Here is a 15,613-nt window from a genome sequence, read left to right as displayed (position 1 = left end):
GACACCCCACGGGTTAGGAGAGAGCAGTTGCTTTCCCAGATGGCTTGAGGCGGCCAAAGAAAGTGCTTGACTTGCTAAAAATTGCTCATTAACTAGGTTCAGGGATTTTCAGGGTTTATGGGTTAGACTGTGTTAATTTCGCCCGGCCTCTCGTTGTAATTGCTAGAGGCCCCGAGTGAGCAGGAGAAATGTGTAGTCAGTGTTTTCTGGGTGGCTCCTGCTGCACAGTCCCAAGGGGAGGAAGAAAACCCACTCACCTAAATGCTTTTTGCGATCATGCAGAATCCTGTGTGCTCAGGCTTCAGTGGGCTCGTGTCTTTGCTGGAAACAGAACTTACTGGGTGTGGGTAAGTGCTCACTCACTCACTCACTCACTCATTTATTTATTGTCTGCCACGCACCAGACACCATTCTAGGCATTCAGGCTGTAATCAGGACAACCAGGTCTCTGACTTGGGGAGTTCCGTCCTAAAGAGAGGAGACTGATACAAACCAGTTAACATATAAACTGGGCAGTTTCAGGTTCTGGTAATAACCTGGGAAGAAAATACAGGGAACCCATTAACGTGGTAGGGAGGGCTGCACGTAGGGACGGGGTGATTACTGTGGGTTGGGTGGATCGGGGTGGCGACCTTCGAGCTGAGATCTGAAGAATGGGAAGGAAAGAGTGGCAGCTCAGGGGACAGCAGGTCCTCCCTCTCCCCCGATCTCTCTGAGGTCTTGCACAGAAATGGGAGCGGAGGTTGGCTAGAGAAGCAAAGGAGGAGTCCAGGGTGGAAGGGGCATGTCCCCAGATTCAGGCCAGGAGGGAAGCTCCTGGCACCCAGATTAGGGCCTACCATGATAGGGACCTGCCTCTAGAGGAAGAGAAGTGACAGATGGGTGTCACTGTTGCTACTCAGGTCTTTCTAAAAGGCCCTTGAGGGTGGGCAGCCACTTTGGTGAAGGTTCAGCGTTGTATGAGAAATCTCAGGCCATGTGGTTCTTTCTTGTCTGAGTCTCCTCTGTGGGCCGGCCCTCCCCAAGCTTTGTAATGTAGGACGCAGGTGTTAGAAGGGAGAAGGCGCCAGGCCTGGGCCCCCCTCGTAGGAAAGCCTTGGCATGGGGGGGAAGCCCGGCTCAGAGCCCGACGGAGCTGGATTCAAACACCAGCGCCGCCTTCACCCCTCTATGCCCTGGCACTCCACCCATCTGTCTGGGCCTTAGTTTCTTCCTCCACAAAGTGGGGACAACGCAACCTTTTTCTTGGCGTTGTGACCCCTAAATCACATCTGATGTGCCGGGTGCATGCGACACTCAGTGAGAATCTCCCCCCTTCGCCTTCCCCTTCTCCTTCCCTCTAGGAAATAGGGTCTGTGCCAACTCAAGACTCGTGAGACTTAGTGTTTCCGCCTGTGTTCTTCCCAGACGAACCCACGCGTGCCCACCCAGCACCACCACCGCCAACACTCCACTGGAGCCTGTGTCAGTAGCATGTCTCAGGAGGTGGAGTCCTTCTTCCTTTTTTTTTTTAAATTTAATTTTTCAATTACAGTTTACACTCAGTATTATTTTATATTAGTTTCAGGTGTACAGCATGGTGGTTAGACAAGCATATACTTTCCAAAGTGTTCCCCTCGGTATTTCCAGTACCCACCTGGCACCAATATTATTGACTCTGTTCCCTGGGCTGTACTTTACATCCCCGTGACTGTTTTGTAACTGCCAGTCTGTACTTCTCGGTCCCTTCCCCTCTGTCACTGAGTCGTGATGCTGTGGTATAGTCGGGGGTCTGCAGACTACAGCCCGCGGGCCAGATGGGGCACAGCCACCCCCATTTGCTCAAGTATTGTCTGCAGTTGTTTTTGTGTTGCAAGGGCAGAGGTGAGTCCTTGAGACAGAGATTGTGAAGCCAAAATTATTTACTGTGTTTCTTTACAGATCAGGTTTGCCAACCCCCACACTAGAGGGTAGAGGCTATAGGATATAGGATAGAACATGGACTTCTTATAAAAAAAGAGAGGGAGAGGGAGGAAAGACAGGGAGAGAGAGATCCCTCAGAGTTTTCACGAAGCCCTTTGTTCCCTAACAAACACGAAGCCCAAGGTTTAGGTATCACCTATGGCACTTTCAGTCTTCTGTTTGAAGGCAGGAATCTTCCAGAAATCGAGTGCAGGGCCCCTCTGGGCTGGCGTAAGTTAAATAACACTTTAGGAAGGCAGACATCTCAAAATGAGCAGACATTTCAGAAGGTATCCAGCTGGGGATTTGCAGACAGATACCTTCCCCATTAAAAATAACTATTTGGCATCACTTAGTGCAATTTTGTTTGTTTCTTGGATAGCGCTTTCCTTTTGCAAGTTGGTTGCTTTCCCATGTCAAGAATGCAAATGAGAAGTAGATGCCTGTAATACTAGGGATGCCATTTGCCAACTTTCTGATTTCCCTTTCTTGCACTTTTTAGAAAGACTTTTCGTTAACTTAGACCTTTACCATAGATCAGCACGGGTTCTTCAGTCTTCACCCTGATCAAGATCTTGCCTGAAAGAAGTGCTGATAGGACCATGGGAAGTGCCAGGATAAAGGAGAGGGGTGGAACAGGTCCCCTTGCTCATTGTGTGTGGGGTGAGCCCCAGGAGGCTGAGCCAGTTCAGAGAGATCTGTGGGTCTCACAGGCCCTCACTAGAACTGATTTTCTCTCCTTGTCTCAGGGTGTCATCAGTTTCCAATGAGACCTCAGAGGGAGCCCTGTGAGGCTTTGGAGGGATCCATGAAATCCATTGCCTGTGAGTCAAAGCTGGTTGAGGACCCACTCAGGTCCCTCTATGGCTCTTTCTCAGCACTCATAGGTGTTCTTGCTGGAGGCTGCATAGAGGAAACCCTTTCTCAGAGATGATCTTTTTCTTAACTATTGTCTTCCTGAATTTTGAAATTTAGTGCAGCAATGAGGCACTTAAACAGCTTTTTAAAGTACAAAACTTGTGTGCCTTAGATCAAAGCCAGATTCAGCTTCACCTGCACTTGAGGTATTTTCTGTGATTCCATATTCAACCCCCACCTTGGCCCCCATGGCTAACACCCATGTCCTAGGGTGGGAAATAGTAATCTAACCTAATCATAGAGAGGGGGTCTCCCAGGAGGGAAAGAGAAGTGAGACAGCAGCTGGTAAGGGCGATAAATACTATGGGGAAAAAGCAGCGTTCACTCCTAGCAGCCAAATGCTCGGTACAAGCCCTACAAGACTTTATATCCAAATCCCCATCAACCTGTGGCTGAAACCCAGACTTGGAAGAGCCAGGAGAGTAAGACTTTACTGCTAACCTAGCAAAGTAACTGACTCAGTGCCGTCTTCTAACAAAATTTAACCAAATAGCTTATTTCAGACCAATGAAGAAAGAGCTCAAACCAGCTTAAGCAGCAGGAAATGTTTATCAGCCTGGACCATGAGACCACCACATGCCCAGCAACGATTTTCCACCTTGGCTGGCGTTCAGGCTACCTGCGGGCATTTACAGCCTCCAGTGCCCAGACCAATGAGACCAAAGTCTCTGGAGGTGGGGCCTGGGCTTGGTACTTTTGAACGTTCCTCAGGTGATCTTAATGGTCATCTAGGGTTGCTGAGTGTAGGGAGAGTTAAGGACAAGGTGTGGAGGCATCCAGCTGGCTCATGCATGTGAAGAACTGGATGAGACTGGAAGCCAGATGCTAGAAATAGTTAGATCAGGGTACCAATTACATGGTACTAGTAGAAATCTAGAATCCTGCCCCAGAGTGCAGCCATAACTCAGGAGGGTTCCCGAGGAAAATACACACACACATATTGGGCAAAGGAAAGTGAAATACCTCTATATTCTGAGCCAGACTTAGCGTGAGTCCCCACCTGCCTGCCCTCCGAGCCTCTCCCACGGCAGATCTCTGGTTAAAGGCAGTGTGGCTGGAGTGGGAGTGGGGGGGAGAGGTTGAGATGAGGCCAAGAGAAAGAAAGGCAATGGATCATGGATGGGCTTGCTTTGATTTTATTGCAAGTGAAAAGGGAAGTCATTGGATGGTTCCTAAGATGCCACCTTATTTAGCCAGTCATTGGCTGTTTGAATTTCTGTGTGTATTGCATATATCTCTGTATTGGATATTCTTTACAAAAATCTTTGAACATAACAAAGATAATTTTCTCTGGATAAGTTCTTTATGATATACTCAATAAAAACATTTGAAATAGCCTTCCAGAAAGGTGGTTCTGATGTATAATTCTGACAGAGACAAAAGAGAGGCTCTTTTTTCTCACACCCTCCCCAATACAGAACACATGATATTTTAAAATATACTGTGTGTGTGTGGGGGGGGGGGGACCACACATCATAGATGGAAATGACATCTCAGTGCATTTCTTTGATTATTAATAATGTTGAACATTTCCCCTATATTTTGTTCTTTTTTCTATATTTAAATGTTGGTATATTTATTTACAAATTATATTGTTTTGTAAGAACTCTCTATTTTCTTAAGGTCTTAGGCTTTTGACATATTCATTGGCAAATACTTTTTCCCTGATCTGCACTTGTCTTTGAGTTGTTGTGTGTTTAGTTGGCGCCATAAAAAACACACAAAGTTTTAAGTTTTATCTAATGAAGTTTATCAGTTTTTTACTTTGTGGTTTCTTTCTATGCTTTCTGTTTTTAAAGTCATTTCTGATCCTAAAATGAATCACTGCATTTTCTCACGTTTCCATTTTTCACATTACCTGAGTCCACCTAGACATTAGTTTGGGAGGTGGAAAGTTTTGTACTTTTCTGTCATGTGGAATGACAGCCGCTGGAGAAGGCATAAGCACTCTTTCATGATGGACGAATGGGCACAACTTGGCAATGTGACTAATTCTAACATTAACAGTACAAGGAAGAGAGGTGCAAATTCGATTCCTCCTAGGAAACTGATGGAGTTAAAATACCCTTTTGTTCATAAGGTAGCAAACCATCATTTTTTAACCTGAAAAGACAGAGTAACAGTAATTACCTGAGTATGTTTTAAGAATAGCTCACAGTTATTAACAAAGTGGTAGATATTTTCTCTCATTTAAAATCCCCCTGGGTCACTTAGGATATGGCTAATAAGGGGAAATCTGTCAAAACTCTTATTAGTTGCTGGAGTCTTATTTTTAACTCAGATTTCAATAATTTAAAACACAGAGAAGATGTTTTGGGGGAGGACAATTTGGCCCTATTAAAGTTTTAAATGTTCAAATCCTTTGACTTGGCGGTTTATTGCTGGAAATTTACCTATGGGTGTAGTGACGAAAGTACATCTAATGTGTATATAGAGGAAGATTCATTGCAGCTTCATTTATAACAGCAAATAATCCCTGGGAACCAGCTAAATAATCTTTCAGCAGCAGGCTCCAAAATAAATTAAGGTACATCTGTGAGCTACCAGGCAGCAGTTACAGAGGAGGTGGGACTCCATGTGCTGGGACAGAAAAATCTCAGAGATACATCACTAAGTGAGAAGAGAGTGAGCTGAAAAGCAGGAAGTACATGGTATAATCCCTTTCATGTAAAGAATAAAAGATCTCCATGCATATATGTTGGTATATTTATATTTTTTCCTATGTAGGATACATGCAAAACCTAAAGGAATTGATGGGGTGGGGTGAAGGGTGAAAAGCTGTTCCTTTTACTCTTGTGTATTGTTTGAATTTTCTTACCCTGTGTGCTTATTAGCTGATTTATGTTTATTTAAATGCTGTATTTATCTGGACTATTTATTTGTATTTCCTTCTTTATACCTTTCTGGTAGACATTGATACATAGATATAGATACAGATATTCACCACATATTGGCATCAAGGAAACAAACAAAAACATGATTGGCAGAAGTCAGAAAAGGCGTGTCCATTTCTGTTTGGAATTACGCTGATTTCTTGGAGTTTGCCTTCCTTTGCAGTCACACGATGCCCATATCATGTTCTCTTTCTATGTTGGTGCACTCTTTTGCTTTGTCTTTCCAACGATCACTGCTCTGTCCAGTTACACCCAGGCCCTCTGCTGTTCCGTGGGCTGCTGCTCTGAGACCGCCAAGGAGCCCGTGGGAGAGCCGCTCATGTGAGGCCCACACAGAGTCCACTCCTGCCTCGCCCATCCACATTTCCTCCAGGCCTTGCAGGTCTTCCTGGGATTGGACCCTCACACTGCCGTGGATTCCTCTGCCCCTCCCTCTTCCTGGCACCTAATTTTGGGGAGATATATTCTGAGATCTGGAAGCCCCGGGTTTAGAGTTCTCCACTCATGAGCCCAACATAGTAAATGGAGAGCGTTCCAAGCTGCCCCCTCATTTGCAGTCGTCCCTCTCGGATGAAAAGTGCAAGTGGGAGAGAAATATTTCGCATGGGCTCTCCTCATTAGATCATTCGATCCCCTGGACATGCCTCGCACAGAGACTGAAATAAATAAATGCATCGGTTCACCAGGCATTGCCGAAAGCTTCAACCCAGGCTCGGCCTCTTTCTGTTTGAGATTGGGAAACGCTCCCAGGTTTTGTAAGAGGCCTTCTGTTTGGGGGCCGAGGGTTTGACATCAGAGTGTTTTGCATTTTCAACATCTCATTTGTTCTGTGAAGGTTTTGGCACGCGTGAAGGTGGCAGGGCACTACGTTTCATGTGTCCCTTGTGGAGTTCAGCTAAACAAATGTTAGTAGCCGAAACATGTCTCTGTTCATGATAAAGTGCTCTGGAGCCAGGCTGTCTGGATTGCAGCCCCTGCTTTGCTGCTCCCTGGCTCAGGACCTTGAACATGTTTACTCACCCTCACCAAGCCTTAGCTAGTCTCATCCATAAAATCAGGGATGTTAAAGGTACCTACCTTGAAGCATCCTGAGATTAAATTAAAAATGGAGGAGGAATCCTTAGAATAGTGCCTGACACATAGCCAGTAGTCAAGAAACTTAGTTGCCATTATTATTATTATTGTCATTTTTTTTACCACCACCATCGTTGATATTTTTAGGTTCAACCACTGCAGAACAGAACTTTGTTTCCAGGAGTAAATTGCAGTTACCTCGTTGAAATCCTAAACTCAAAACTTCATACCAGGTCCAAAGAAACACCTGATGGGTATTTGGACTCCATGAGGAGATGTGCTGGTTTCCATTTTTGTTGTACTTCCTTTCAAGTTCACAGTAGCACCTTAAGACATTTCTATTTCCATGTTTGTGCTGGGTTCCGATTTTGTCTGACACTTACTAGCCATCTGACCTTAGCTCTTTATCTCCATGCGCCTCAGTTTTCTCCTCTGTAAAATGGGGATAGGGATAGGCCCTAACTTTGTGGGTCGTTGGAAAGATTACACCAGAACCTTGCCTGGCGCACATAGTAAGTGCTATGTAAGTGTCCACTGGTGCCACATCGCTTGTAGACGAGTAAGTGCATTTGCGACCGTCTAAAACGAGAAGTAACAGTTCTTCTAAGAACCGGGGGATCTTAGCGTGAAGCTGGCCCAACCCCATTTCACACGTGGGGAACCTACGGCCCAGGAACAACAAGGGGCTTGTCTAAGTCACCCAGGGGTTAGTGGCAGAACTTCTACCTGAAGCCAGGTCTCCTGACTCCTAGTTCAATGTTCCTGTGGCGTCATGGTGGGAATTATGCGGTAGGTTTAGAGTGGCGATAGGAGGTTCTGCGGGTGAACTTAACTGTTGTTTCTGGCATGTGGGGCTTCCTCGGAGCTCTGTACTGTTGACCTGTACAGCTCACCTTTGTCACCACAGTGGGTTATCAATATGATAATGAAGGAACAGGTCTTACTTTCTCATTAGACCTATATCAAACCACTGTCCTTCTTGGCCTTCAGAGAAAGTTGCCCAGCAAAGAATTTGATGTCATGAACGTTAAAGCAAAAATATAGCTATATGGTTAAACAATTATTTAAAGAGGAACACTGTGGGTAGACCTTAAATATAGATCTAAGCTATAAACCATATGGACCATAAAGTATCTACAGAAGACCTTAAACTGAAAGTCTCCTGTGTCAGGCATCAGAGTTGTTGCTAATAGGCTAGCTATGGTAACAGTTCCATGTAATTATTAACAACTTTGCATCTGAACTATGATGTTTCTTAAGATTTTAAGTATTAAAGGATTCTTTCAAAACCCAGTAGCGAATCTGAACTAATCAATGTCTTTTTTTCCTGTTTAAAATTCTTTCTCTTGACTTTATCATTTGTTACAAACAAACAAAGCAGGCAGTTCCCTCTTTTACTAATAGATGGTAAGTTCAAGGCCAAGTAACCAGTTGAATCAAAGAGAAGTTCCCTAAATGGAAATGCTGCAATGAGGAATGAACAGAACCGTGGAATTCTCTACTTCACATGGTGGTGATGTGGGTTGAATGGGTGAATGACTAGGACGAACAGTGTGATGATAGGAAATCTAGTTTACTTGTCCTTTCGATCAAGCCTTTTAAGCCGACTCCAGGTTCTGCTCCTCAGTTTTGTGGGATCAGAAAATCACAAACCCCCTTAGCTCTCAATGTCCTCCTCGGCAAACCCGAGTGGCATTTTATTCGCTTACAGTTGGATGGACATTGCAGGGGGCTTAAAAAGTATTATCTCTCCATTTAGCTAACAACTTGGGAAGTCGGAATATAATTAGAATCATGACTGGTGGGTGACCTTGAAGTCAGAGCCAGGAGAGAATTTTAATATCTAATGGCACTGAGATCAGATAACCGGTCTCTAGTAACGATGTGTCCGCCAAGCAAACTCAGTGTTCAAGTTAGCTGGACAGGCAATTGGGCAAGGCCGAGTGGGCACCTCCTTGATCATTTCATGGTTGATCACTCGGCTTCTCAGGTTCCAGACAGACCACTGCCCTTTTCTTTCCTCGGATATTTAAATAGCATTGGCTTTGCAGCAGCATGAAACGTAATTATAATCCAACCATGGCTGAGATCACATTCTGATTCCTTAATAGGAAAAGCTCGTTGTGTCCCCATCTGCAGGTTGATTTTCCATAATTTAATTCTCAGAATGTCACCTTACTTCTTAGAGCAACCTATGTAAAACCTGGTACCCTAGTGATCCAGTTTCAGCATGAAGTCATGCTCAAAGAAACGTAGTCTAGAAGGCAAAAGCCCAGTATCCTTGCTGGACTCTTGGAGAACGGCAGAGGGGATTCATTTTAGAGGCCACAATAAAACATCTTAAGTTCTCTCTCCCAGATTTTCTGATCTTAATATTCCCAGTCCTTTATTTTTAAACTCTTGAGCCTCAGAACTGTCCCCTGAGTCCTTTTGGTTCTCTCTTCTCCATCCTGTCTCTCCTTTTCTCAGTCTTTGCTCCCCCCGCCCCCTCTGCCATAGCCCCCTTGCCCTTTCCAAGCACAGGCTATTTAAAACAGTCTGGCTCGTGCAGATTTTCAGCACTCTGCCCCTTTCTCTGATTCTGCGTTGTGAAAGTCAAGGAACCAGCTGGCCTGCGTGAGGGGGAATGACACAGAGTTCCCTTTAGCTCACAATGGGAGGTGTCAAAGCAAAATTCTTTCTCTCTAGCCATAGCTGGAGGGAAGATGGCAACGTTCAAATTTTAACATATTTTCATTTTTTTCCCTTTTCTTCTAAATGCTGGGGTATTTTGATGGCAATAGTGCTCTGAGAAGGTCTTCTGGTTCCTTCCCACTGCTGTGCCCTAGGGCTCTAGGGACCAGCTCAAGTCAGAATGGGCCTCGCAGAGGAAAGGAAACACTGGATCTCTGCTTCTCACTGCCCTGGCCTCTTTCTCCAGGCTCCTCACAGATGCAGCTGGGACCCCTCCCCGGCCCCCCCCCCCCTTGCATTTTCCTGTGCCTGGGTTGCAGCAGAGCCCGCAGGAGAGAAGAGGGTTTCTGCCTGATGTGCACACGGTGGACATAGGCTTCTTAGCCAGTTTTTCTGTTTGTTTTTAAATAATATTTAATGATACAAAAAATGTTGAATAAATTTAAAATCAGTGCACACATAAATGTATAATAACAATTTTTGTAAAAGAGAAAATGCATCGGTAGCCACATTCACAGGAATACTAGAAGGAAATACACCAAGATGTTAAAAATGATCAGTGGCTTTTGACGACTTGTAACACTTGCCATCCCATCAAACTAACCACCTTTGACCAGTGAGCTCCACTCTCTGCTCAGGCTCCCTACTGCACTAAGTTTGCAGCTTCGCGGTGTCGCAATACTTCCAGAAAACACTTGCCAGGAAAACATATAACTTACAGAAAGGCAGCGAAAGTGACTCGCTAGGCCTCCCAGAGAGTGGAGGGGTCTGGAAATCTTCCTAATGGACTGAGATTACTTCATTTCAGATGTCTCTCGAGGCACATTTTCCCTGCACGGTTTGCTACTGTCAGCTCATTACGTTTTCTCTGGAATTTCCACTTCCCCCAGATCTCCTCCCCAGGATGCGTTTTCCATGTTTCTTTCTCAGAATCAGCTTCAGCAGTTTTCTTATATGCGTAGCAATCACGGTCCATTCCGTATGGGCTAATGTCTTCAGCAGAAAGACACTCCTGGCTTTGTAGACTGACGGCTCATGTGTTTCCAGTGATATATTTTACTGCCATTGAAATCGTGAGTGCACACTCATGGACGTAATGCGCTTGAGTGAGGGGTACGGACAAGCAGAAACGTGAGCGGAGGAGAGCAAGTATCCCAGTCAGAGGGACTTTCTGGAGGGACTTTCCTGTCTGTCACCTTCTTCAACATGCAACACTCTAGGCTTTAGAGATGCATCGGCCAAGATTCCCGTCCTCAGGGAGCCCATAGCTTGGAAGAGCAAGAATATGTGCAAACAGTTCGGTGTATAAAGTGCTGAAGTGCTCAAGGTGCTGGTGTAGAAAGATCCATAGCCTATGAGGGGACACGAGGAGAGAGTGGTGCGTTCTCTTTGGAGGAGCAGAAGAGGCTGCTGTATTTGCCAGGACTCTTTGAGTTGCAAGTGACAGAAGCACCACTCAAGGGAGATTTATTAGTGTGTATAATTTAGGAAGCCCAGAGATGGTTTTGGCTTCACGCATAACTAGATCTAGGACTCAAACAATGTCTTTAGGGTCCTTCTTTCTCTGACTTTCAGCTCTGCTTTTCTCTGCATGTTGACCTTTCTCCAACATGGATGCATTGCTTCTGTGTGTTTGGGGGAAATTGCCATTTAGATGTACATCATCTCAGCTTATCCTCAGTGGAAGGGGAGCTATTCTCTCCCAGTATTCATGTGTCTTTCCCTAGAACTGTCTCGTGTTGGTCCTGCTTGGGTCATTTAGTCACCCCATAGACCAATCTGTACTGCAGTGAGTATGATTGGCCTAACCTGTGTCACACGCAAGTCCTGGTGGCAGGGATGAGCTCGGCTGTATGTGACTATGGCTGGCTTCCCACCGTGCCATTGACAGTGAGGGTAGGTGAGTTCTCTGAGAGAAGGGAGACTGGACAGATGATCAGTCTAGCTTCATTGATATTTAAGCTATGTTGTGAAAGAAAACTAATTTTATGTGAGATGAAGCAGTGAGGGAAATCCATTTTTGTCAGAGGAAGCAGTAAGAGCAGAACCAAGAAGGCAGCCTGGCTGGCGTGGCTCAGCGGTTGAGCGTCGACCTATGATCCAGGAGATCTCGGTTCGATTCCTGGTCAGGGCACATGGCTGGCATGCGGCTCAATCCCCAGTGCGGGGCGTGCAGGAGGCAGCCGATCAATGACTCTCTCATCATTGATGTTTCTATCTCTCTCTCCCTTCGTCTCTCTGAAATCAGTATTTATTTTTTTTTAAATCACACAAACAAACAAAACCAAGAAGGCATGAGCCAGCCTTGTAGATTAGGAAACTACAAATGGTTTGTTGAGGTTGGAGCATATGGTTAGGGGGTGTCAGGGCTCGGGACGAAGCTGTGAGATAGAGAGGAGCCTCATTGGCTAGGCTAAGGAATTTGCTCTTTTCACTGTAGGCAATGGGAGACATTCTGGTATTTTAGACAAAGGTTGGATATTTTAGAATATATGACAGCAATGTGGAAGGTGACTTGCTCAGAGCCTAGACCCAGAAGCAGGGAGACTAGTGGGAAACCACTGCAGTAATCCAGGTGGAAATGGGGTATAAGCAGTTAACTGCTACAGAGTGTTAGAGATACTGATGTAGACTAGCCTGCATGTGCAGGTGGGGAGATGAAGGAGAGAGTATTGGGGTAGTAATAAAGGGTATGGTGGGGAAGCAGAAGATGTGGAAAATGACAAACAGAATCAAAGGACTTGATCTTTCCAGAAAGTGGAGTTCCGGCGACAACTAAGATTCCTGACTTGAGTAGTCATCACTAAGATGAGGAACACAGAAGGAACGGATGTGAGAGTAAGGCAGGAGGGATGGCTGGGGTGATGACCACAAGGGTTGAGTCTGAAGGGCTGGATACGAACAGTTGGAAGCTGGTTGTGGGGCTTTCTCACCGCAGTGGCAGCATTGAGCAGTTGCAATAGAGGCTGTACTTCCCAGAAAACCTAAAATGTTTACTATTTGGCCCTTTAAAGAAAAAGTATTCCAACTCCTATTAATCTGTCCTACACACCAGTGCCAGATTAATGTTTCTAAAATGCCATTTCATTACATCACTCTCTTGCTTAGAACCCTATGATGACATTCCATTGTCCATACACTCAAACCCCAACTTCTTGGCCTGACACCCAAGGCCCTCAATGTTCTAGACCTGGCCAGTCTTTTGAATCATTGGTCTCTACTCCTACAGGCAAGCCCTGCACCCCAGTTATATCTCCCTGCTCACTGTCCCTGGAATATGAAGTACATTTCTGCCCTTGCTCACAGAGTTGCCTTTGCCTGGAATGCACTGTCCATTAATCTGTATCTACCTGATTGGTATCCATTCTTAAAGAACTAACTTAAACCTGTATTTTTCGTGATTGTATCTGTTCCCAGTGACCATCATTGAGTCAACTGCTCTAGCATGTAAACATTCACTGTCCAAAACATCTGGTAATATTTCTTCTGTTGAAGGCATGGTTCACCAATATGATGGGGGCAACTGTGGAATGAGGACTTTCTCTACGAGCACAGGCACAGAGGTGGGATAGCCTAGGAAAGGTTTGCAAATGACCAGCAAATGACAGTGGTGTAATCAGAACACTTAGTCTATTCAGGCTTCTAGAACAAAATACCATAGACTGGGTGGCTTATAAACAACAGAAATTTATTTCTCACAGCTCTGGAGGCTGGGAAGTCCAAGATCAAGGCGCCAGCAGATTCAGTGTCTGTTTTGGGCTGGCTTCCCGGTTCATAGATGGTGTCTTTTTGCTGTGCCCCCACATGGAGGAAGGGACAAAAAGAGCTCTCTGTGGTCTCTTTTAGAAGGGCACTAATCCCATTCATGAGAGCTCCATGACATGCCCTAATCACTTCCCAAAGGCCCCACCTCCTAATACCATCACATTGGGGTTTAGGTTTCAAACATATGAATTTTGGGCAGGATACAAATATTCAGTCTATAGCAAACACACAGCGCTCAGTTAACATCTGAGTCACCAGCATCTTGTAATTCTTGACATGCTATATCTTGGGCCTGTACCATTCCTATTTTGATAGTTGATGGGAATGGATGATAAAGTCCAGTAAACCTGCTCTTGAGAAATCCTAGGCTATAGAGACAGTGGCTGGCTCTGGAGGCCCTTGCTTTTTTGTGTGGTAACTCCGAGTTGCTGGATAGCTGGACTGTCCTCACTGGGCCTCACTTTTCCCATCTATTGTCTTATATTGTATGTTCTTGGGCATACTCTGGGATTAAACAGAATCAGTGATGCGCCATTAACTGGAGTTCTTTGGTAAGGGGTAAGTTTCTAAAACATTCTCGGGCTCACTTTGGCAAGGAGGTTATGTCCCTGACTTGGATGTCATGTCCCAGAAATATTATGAGATATTTCTTAAGGTCTGTACATTGCACAGAAGAACTTGGTTATAACATGAAATATTACTATGTGGATTTGAATAGCAGCAGTGTGAGCACATCCCCAGAAACATAGCAACTGCATAAAATAAAAGCTTCTGCTAACCCAGAGGACAGCAGCCAGCTTTCTGTATTACTGCCTTCTCCAGGAGTTGGCTGTTGTATTGTAAAATGCCGTTATGTCTGGTCTAACAAGCTGCTCCCTGCATATGTGAGTAAGGTAGGATAATTCATGCAGTAGGTGTCTCAGTAAACCCTACCCTGTGCACTTTGGAAGGAAAACATTGAACAAATAAGCTGGCATAAGGGGAAGCCTTTCTTTTCTTAATCACATTTGTATGATGTTTATTTTTAAATAATTTTTATTTTTCAATTAGAGTTGATATCCAATACTATATTAGTTTCAGGTGTACAACATCGTGATTAGACCTTTATATAACTTATGAAGTGATCACTCTGATACGTCTAGTACCCATCTGACACCATACATAGTTGTTCCGATCTCATTGACTATATTCCCTGTGCTATGCTTTACCTCACTGTTTTTAGAACTGGCAATTTGCACAGCTTAACCCCTTTCCCTTTTTCACCCACTCCTCCTACCCCCCCCCCCCAATCTGGCAACCATCAAGTGTTCTCTGTAGCTGTGAGTTTGTTTCCATTTGTTTATTTTGTTCGTTAGATTCCACATATAGGTGAAATCATATGGTATTTGTCTTTGTCTGTCTGACTTACTTTACTTAGCATAATACCCTCTAGGTCCGTCTGTGTTGTTGCAAATGGCAGGGTTTTATTCTTTTTTGTGGCTGAGTAATATTCCATTGTGTATATATATGTACTACTATCTCTTCTCTACCCATTTGTCTATCAATGGACACTTAGGTTGTGCCTGTATCTTAGCTGTTATAAATAATGCTGCAATGAACGTAGGAATGCATATGTCTTTTCGAATTAGTGTTTCGGGTTTCTTTGGATAAATACCCAGTCATATGATGTTTATTGCAAAGTATGGAGAAGAAAAGTGTAAGTGTGCACTCCAGTAGAGAGGTTATGCTGTGAATATAAGGGAAATATATCCCTTTAAAACCAATTTCTAGGCATTACCTAGAAATGGTACGTGGCAATAAGAATAATAGCAAGTAACATTTATTGAGTGTTTACTGTGTGCCAGGCATTGCTCTAGGTCCTTTATATGTATTATCTCATTTAATACCTGCCCCCAACCATATAGTTTGGGTACAGTTATTGTCTCCTCTTTATGCAAGAGAAGACTTAGATCCAGGAGGTAAAAGAAGTTACCAGAGGTCCTATGGGTAGCAAATGGTAGAGCTGGGAGTTGGATGCAGGCAGACCAACCCCAGAGTTCATATTTACCAGAACCTCAGCAAGCCCCACCCACATGAAACGACCCCCAACACAGCTAGTTTATAAAGATCACCCATCTAGTTTGCATCATTTGTTCTGTCCAACTGGGTGACTTGTCCTACAAAATTTGAAATTACCTTGTATTATTTGTGTATAGGATTTCCATGAAAGAATTGTACCCTAGAATTCCCACTGTTTTATTCTATCCTATTTGCAGCTTCTGTGTTTTCGATGGAGACATTTTTATTCTTTGTCTCCAAATTAACACTGCACAGAACATGCTGCGGGGTGTGTGTGTGTGTGTGTGTGT

At 44.5% G+C, this 15,613-nt stretch overlaps 1 protein-coding gene across 6 annotated transcripts in view; it reads left to right on the top strand.

The window, feature by feature from the left end:
* The window catches only part of PALM2AKAP2 (PALM2 and AKAP2 fusion), a 351,155-nt gene that overhangs the window by 128,223 nt on the left and 207,319 nt on the right, over positions 1-15,613 (top strand). The gene's annotated exons all lie outside the window — the stretch shown is intronic.

This window comes from Miniopterus schreibersii (genome assembly GCF_964146895.1).
Source record: "Miniopterus schreibersii genome assembly, chromosome: 11".
Classification (NCBI taxonomy): domain Eukaryota; kingdom Metazoa; phylum Chordata; class Mammalia; order Chiroptera; family Miniopteridae; genus Miniopterus; species Miniopterus schreibersii.
Note: the sequence above shows the minus strand (reverse complement) of the source record. Positions and strands in the feature narration are given on the sequence as shown.